At 44.8% G+C, this 7672-nt stretch overlaps 1 protein-coding gene across 2 annotated transcripts in view; it reads left to right on the forward strand.

Moving 5' to 3' along the window:
* Positions 1–7672, forward strand: part of kirrel3l (kirre like nephrin family adhesion molecule 3, like) — a 33163-nt gene that overhangs the window by 6707 nt on the left and 18784 nt on the right. The window lies entirely within an intron of this gene.

Genomic DNA, 7672 nt, shown 5'->3' on the forward strand with positions numbered 1-7672 from the left:
CTGTAAAAAGGTCGTGGTAAGGAAGGTGTACAGTGGGAGGCTTTTCTGTTTCTGCCACATTCCTGTAAAGCTGCAGCAAGGAGGGCAAGAACACATGGCTAAGTGCTTCCCAAGCTGGCTGAGGTGAACCTAACACCCCTCCAGGAGGAAGCAGCCCAACCATTGTTCCAGCACATTGCACCCGTCTGACTGAGGCATCCTAGTGCTGTGCGGATCCCAGGGGGCTGGAAAGAGAACGAGGCAGAGGAGGAGAGGGACTGATTGTTCCCTGCTCAGACTATCCACAGATGGGGCTACGGCACAGGATGCTGGCTGTTTGCTTTAGAAAGTCCCAGGCGTTTGCTTTGCAGTCGTGGTGTATAGAATGCTCTGGGGGATAAAGGAGAAGAGAGTGCCAGTGGAGACAACAGCAGGGGAAGGGAAAGAGGGAGTAGAGCAGAGAGGAAGAGAAAGAAAGAGATAGAAAAGGGACCTTGCCTAATATGATGTCAGTGTGAATATAGTGTCAGTGCCAAGAAGGGAAGACAGATGATACAGCCATACAATGATAGGGTAGTTGGGCGAGAGAGTGCTCAAGTCCTCCCCTGTTTCCAAACAGAGACATATAGAGCTGGAGATAATGGAGAAGGGAGGGAGAGTAAAGGGAGTAAGCGTGGAAGGGGAAAAGGAAGGGATGAGATGCAGGGAACCCAAGCTGCATCCATCATGTGGTTTGGTGCAGAAGCCATTTGTACCTATTGTTTTCCATAATTTGTTTTCTCAGAGCCTGCAACGGGAGGGGTGAAGGGGAGAGACAAAGCTATGGCAGCCATTTATTTTTGCGCTAATTACATAAGTGAGACAGCATAATTAGACGTATAGCTAAATAGACAATAGGCTGAGCGAGAGATGCACAGAGGGAGATAGACAGGGAGGTGTACGTGAATTCAAATAAATGAGAGGCTCGCCCTCTCTGTTTCACATTTAAAAGTGCGGGGGAACATGTTAAAAGAAGTAAAGGGGATGGAGAGGGATAAAGAGGAAAGGAAAGGGGAGCGTAAAGGAGATGGAGCGATGGAAGGGATGAAAGATAAGAGGGAAGGAGAGAAAAGCCCTCTTCACAGACAGCACTTTGAGCTGCAGCCCAATGCTGCCGGAATAGTCACCTCATTTAATACACCTGCTCAGCGGGAAGGGAGAGCGAGATATAAGAAGAAGTCGTAAAGAAAAAGAGGAAAGGGCAAAAGAGAAGAGAGGAAAGAGGAGAGCGATCTCATCTCTGCTTCTTCAGATCAAAGGCAGAGAGTGGCTGTTTGTTGTGGCTTGTTTGGGAGGGTCTCAGTCTGTGTGAGGTCATGGTTTGACCTGGCCTGCTATTTTGTTCAGGTGATATTACACTTCAATACAGCATGCCAAACCCTCGAAGGTATCACAGCCTGCAGGGCCTGGGACCGTTTTCTGGAGAGAACTTCTTATTCTGAAGGGATGAAACTGCTGGAAAGCCGATGAGGAGATGTCGGTTGTCTGATAAAAGAGGAAAGAAGTTAAACGTTTGTTAAAAACCAACAGCAGTCGAGAAAGAGAGAGATTTTACATCTTTTCTAAAAAAAGGACCGTGTTCATAGCTAGTAGATGTTTTGTTGCTGAGTGTTCTGCGTGTGCTAATGTAGTGTGTACATCTGCTCAGGTTCACATGTAGGCGGTGCGTGGGTGTGTTGAGCATGTCACCAGTCTTTCAGGAGTGTGATACAGGGGAAGATAAATAGGCCCTTAATGAAGCCACTCAATCACAAGCCAGTTAAAACAGCTGACCAAAGATTGAGGGGCAGTCAGGCCTGATTGGAGGCCTATTGAATTCGGTCGAGGGAAGCTCTTGAACCGTCACACTTTAGATTAGCCATTCACTGCACTATAGACCTCGGCCTAACTAGCCTTCTTTTTCTAAACAGTCCTCTGACACACTATAGTAGCTCAAGTCAACTCCCTGATTGTGCTGGGGAGTTCTTTAAAAGCCAATTTAAACTCAGTCCTTTGTTTAACTCCCCAGGAACTCAAGCTGGGACATATTGTATTGGTTGTGTGTGTGTGTGTGTGTGTGTGTGTGTGTGTGTGCTCTTTTATTGGGCTTAGGTTTAAGTTTTGTGTGAGCTGTCTTTGAGCATGTGATTTTTTGTTAAAAAGAACCGGGTGTATCTCAGGACTGGCGCTGACTAGTTTTTTTTTTTGGGTGAAAGAGAGGGTGCATGAGTGAAATCAATGGCCCAATTCAACCTATTACAGCCATGACTGTTGCTGTAATGGTGTGGAAATGGGCAGTGGTCATGTGGATCCCTTGTATACCTCCGGGCTTGGATCACAACTGAAGCCCTGATTCATTTCCTCCCAGCTTCGATTAAAAAAAGAAAAAGTACTCGGAGGATTTCAAAGACTCTCACATGATGGTGACGAGGGAAGAAGAGATCCTTCCGTTTTGTGAGACCTCTATTCTGCCAGGTTTGCCGAAGGACAAACATAACACTGGGCTGCAATTTTCCTCGACAAATAATGACTCCTCTAGTGCTGTCTCCATGCAGCCTTTGCCTCTTTGATCCCAGGTAATGTGTTAACAAGCGACAGGTCCACGGAATACCCATAATATTACTATGTGTATTTGTGCTGAAGTGTGAGAGTGTGTGTGTGTGTGTGTTTGTGCATGTGTGGCTGTTTTCACACCAATTAATGAATTGGTTTATATGCCTGCTGAGGTGACGATAGCCTGTCTCTAGCAGGCCATTGCTCCCCCACCACCTCCTCTGTGTCAGCCACAGTGCATGATGGCCAGGGTCCTCTCTCTCACACTAACACATTAATGAGACCAGTCTAATTAGTGCTTGTGGTTCCATACAGGGGACCCCTGTATCCACAGCACCATTGTGAGTTGGTTTAATCAGGGGACCACTCAAACACTGAGGACCCACTGCACCAGTGAGAAAGTTCACACATATAGGGAGACCTGCTTGGATTCACACTCAAATTAGCATTCCGGTTAATTGGTATAGGAGTGCAAAAAAGAAAAAGAAGAAAAGCACTGCTTGTATTTTCAGATATGTGACCACTGAGGTTCAGATCTTGGCTCCTTCCCGTTTAGCTCCCTCACTCCCTACGGTAGTCTTCCTCCCGAGGGCGATGCAGAAAAATGATTTTGCTCTCCTTCATCCCTCTCCCTCACTCCAGATAATTCAATCTCTTCAATATCAAATAATCTCTCGCAATTTTTCAGCCTGTTTTAACCTTATCGCTCAAACAGCTACCTCTGGGGGATGAGCCTCGTTCCACCTTGTTAAAAAAAGAGGGGGGGAGAAAGAGTGAGAGGAAGAGGTGGCCCAGGAAAGAGGGATGGCAAATAGCTCTCAGAGGAGCGCTTTAAAAGCCTCTGTTTTCCATTCTCATGGGCCATATGTGAAACAGCGGGCAAATAGATTGAAAGAGAGAAGAATAGCAAGGAAGACAATCTACAAGAAAGGAGGCAAGTATAGGTGATGTGAGGTGTGGTACTTTAGGTCTGGGGCTCTAACTTGTGTCCCACAGCACTTAACATGCCCCTAGCCATCTCTCCTGGCAGTTAATTAGAATCCAATAAGGTTGCCGCCTGTTGGTCATTGTTCCTCCAGTGTGTTTACCCTTTCCAGAGGCACCATTCGCTGCTTAATCTGCCGAGAAGCTGAATGTCAATAGGTCAGGCCGAGACTCCAGAGCCCTAAGAGAGAAGGAGAGATAAAGCGAAGGGGGAAGGAGAGAGGATCAGTGGGATGAAGGAAAGGGGTCATTTCTCTCTCTCCTCTCAATATTTTTCTCTGCCGTTCCTTTCTGGTTGTTGTTTTTTTTCCCCCCCTCCCTGCCCTCTTACGTCTCCTCTTCTCTTCTTTTCTTCTCACTTCTAATCCGTCCTCTTGATTGTTCTAAGCCGCTTTCAGCCAGCCCATGGGAGGGTGGCAGGTTTTGGAGTCTGTTTTAATTAAGATTTAAAAGACGACTCCCTCAAGAAGGGAGATTTAAGAGCAGGATAGTCTGAGCAAAGTAAATGAATGAAGGTAAGACAGATTGTAGGGGCGGCTCAGCAAATATCAGAAATCAGTAAAAGGAGAAAGTTAAAAAGCTATTATTTTACACACACACACACTCACGCGTGTGTTCACACAAACGCAACCAGACTCTGAGGCATTGGAGTGGCTAAGCCAAATGGGATTTTTTTTTTTTATTTGTAATCAAGCGGCACAATCTATATAGATCGATCTCAACTTCCTGTGATTCATACCGTATCCTACGAGGGTGATATGGGATCAGTGGTAGCCAGCAGCGTCAAGCAGAGGGAGTTATCTCCACACTCTGTCTAATGATCGATCATCTCACCAGATGGGCTTAAGAGCATGTAACGCTCCACTTGTTTATCAGAGCTCCAAACCTGAGGCCTCTCAGTAGATGTGACCTGCAAAGAAAATCTTGTTTTGCAGAAAGACCAACTGAATGCAAGAAAAAGACGAAAGAGCTCAAGACACACGTCTCAAAAGTTTAAAGTTTGCTTTTGTAGTATGACCAGACATGAGAATAGAAGCTGAACTCATTTCCCTGTGTAATGTGTTTCTATGTGGGCAATGTCACCATAGTGGAAGTGTTAGACATTCCTGTTAGACACTTAATTAACAGTCTTATCGCACCAGGACAAAAGAAGATTTCTCTGTAAAAGTCTGGCCATCAAAGATACAAGCGCTGTTACCGTCCGGCTTTGCTTTACCCCTACGGTGCAAACATTGTGTTACAGACAAAAAAAGTGTGTGTCCATCTGCGTGTGTCACTGCAAAAGGCGTGTGCTAAGTGTTTGGTAAAACAGTCACATAGCACACATCTGCCCCGTACATTCTTCATCCAGAGTAAAACCCCAAAGAAAACACACCCCAAAACAGAGACGCATAATAAAGTGGTTAAGTTCATCAGCAGCCGGTAAGGTGTTAAAGGCCAGGCAAGGGTCAAGAGCCCAACCCACGGCATTCTCTGCCGTGATACATCCCAACACACAGCCACCATATGTCCAGGGTTTCACAGTCAATGAGACAACCCACCCAGCATGACAAAGACCTATTCACACCCAGCTGACTCTGAGGAAATCTGCAATGCCATGGTATGATTAGGACAGAATGCGGCACTAGTCCAACCAGTGGCCGTTAGAAAAAAGAGAAACAATAGACTAGACGTAAAAGGAGTGTTAGGGAAAAGAGCACATAGACAAAGAACTTAACAAAGCACTTTGAGCGGATAAACGTAAGCATGATCTTGCCCTCAGCTTTCTGAAGCTCCATCGTTTGCCTCCATCAAAGCCCCTTGAGGTTCTCCCAGCACACTCTGCCTCTGTCACTCACTCTGTTAATAAGGCCAGCAGTAAACGCCAGGAAAGATATGCAGGGATGAAAGATCCTTCTCTCATGTTCCTCGCTTTGAGGATGTGTTTCCGGGTGTCGAGGGGAGGTGGGGGAGAAATGCAGCTTTATAGAGTAATGCTGCATTTTAATAGAAACAATAAACCCATCTGCTTATAAAATAATATTTTGTGCCCCATATCCTATTGTGTAGCAGCTCTGGGGACTTTTGGCAGACTTGAAAAAGCCCTCACTACCACTAAGCTAAAGGTATAGAGGAAGCCCATGCCAGAGAATAAAGTGTGAGGAGCTCCTGGGGGAGGGATATATCACACACATATTCTTTCACTGCAGCGATTAATATCTGGGAAAAAAAGGTCAAACTTGACTTGAAACGGTCCAGTATATCACAGTTACATTCGCAGCCTGCATTTCATACATCAATCCCTGCTGTGATGTCTCATCAGCCTGGTCACACAGGAGAGACCCACACTGCACATTATCAAAGATTGATGGGGTGTCCTAGTTAAAGACAGGGGGGGAGAGAGAAACGAAGGGAACTTTGCGTTAACTCTCTTTCTTTTCAGAGGTGTTGACTGTGTGTTGCGTGGCCTTTCGCAGCCCAATGCAAACATCATCACTGTGATTTGCAAATGTTATGCCAGGCTTCACCACTGCATAACCTAAAGATCTGACCCTGAGGGGAGACTTGTAAATGCAGCATTTTGAGGTCGATTCGCTCACACCACACTCAGGAAGCTCAAGACGAGGGCTGAGCCTTCCATCTCCTCCCATCCGCCTTCTTCCTCATCCTCCCCTGTAACGGAAGACAAAACAAACTGACAGAACAAACAGGCAGATTATCCTAAATCCTTTTTTCTCTAACACACAACCTAACCATCTCTTATATCCACTGTTCGCCGTCATCCTCCCCATTTCTTGTTCAGAGTGCTTGCTTAATAATTAATTGATTAATTAGTTCACTCATTAATCATTTATTCATTAATCATGGCCTGATTTTTCTAGAGGAAGTGGTGCAATCTGAAAAAGCCCTGACTTCACATTTCACTCTAATTATGCTCCTTTACTAATCAACGCTTAAGAAATGGAGTTTCAGGAAATTAGTTTTCCCCTTCCCTTCTTTTTCTCAACACAAAGCAGGATGTATTGAGGTCGGCAGGTAACATTTTTTTCCCCTCCCTTTCTTGTGTTCTGGAAGTTCTTAGTCATCAGTAATGCTATAGGAATGATTCAGGTTACAGGCAATCTGATGAACAGAATAAGAATTTGACGTTAAATTAAAACTCGCCTTTTCTCCACCTCCAGATGAAAGGGGAACCAGGAATTCTGGTCACAGACTAACCACAGACATTGATTAATAAATGGCATTTTGAAGGCCGTTCGTAAGAACAGAGAGGCGACAGCATTGTGAATTACACACTTATTGTTTCCGCTGGATCCATGGCTCTCCTGGGAGAAGAGGTAATTTGTTTAATCGCCAGGAGTTATGTTCTCTGGACAGAGAGATGGGAAGATAGGATAGTTCTGAAATATCTTCTGCGGATGTGGAGCGAGCAAGAGAAGGAGAGTGAAGAGAAACATTTTCAACAAGTTTAATTAGAAGTGTTTGTGTGCCTTTGTGTTCCTGTTGGATGCAGAGTTCACAACACAGCTCAGCTGCTTTCTCTGAAGGGGCTCTTGTCAGCTGCTGACAAAAAAGAATTATGCATCAAATTAAAGAGAGCTCCAGTGAAATGGAGGCAAGTCGGGCATTAACCTCTAAGCTTTAAAAAGCACACATATTAAGCAACACTAATGAGACTCTCATTGAGCGAGCTCTGTTTTATATTCAAACGCACACAAAAGCACAGCTTTGACTTCAGTGTGCCACTGCTGCTTCTGAATGAGGTTGTCTCTGTTATTCATCTCACCAGCAGCAAACACTGCAGAAATGAACAATAGTGTAGATGGCCCTTTTACTCTAATGAGATGCATACATTTACAACATTACCACCCTCATTAAAAAATAATAATAATAAAGGGGGGAGAAAGTATTAATTATGAAACGCACTACTTCCTATCGTGAAGAGCCAAGGGGGTCTCCACTAGGCTCAATTAGGAAGAGTAGGCCGCAAATCCCAAGACTAAATTAATTGACACCCCAGGGCATTAAGCCCAGAGTCCCAGCACAAAATCCATGTAGAGAATTCCTTTGTTTTCTTTTAGAAAACGCAAGAGATGGAGGCAATTTTAACCTGATCTCTTCATTGTTTTATTGATTTTTTTAAATCAATAATTTATTT

Source organism: Larimichthys crocea, chromosome XIII, assembly GCF_000972845.2.
Source record: "Larimichthys crocea isolate SSNF chromosome XIII, L_crocea_2.0, whole genome shotgun sequence".
NCBI lineage: Eukaryota > Metazoa > Chordata > Actinopteri > Sciaenidae > Larimichthys > Larimichthys crocea.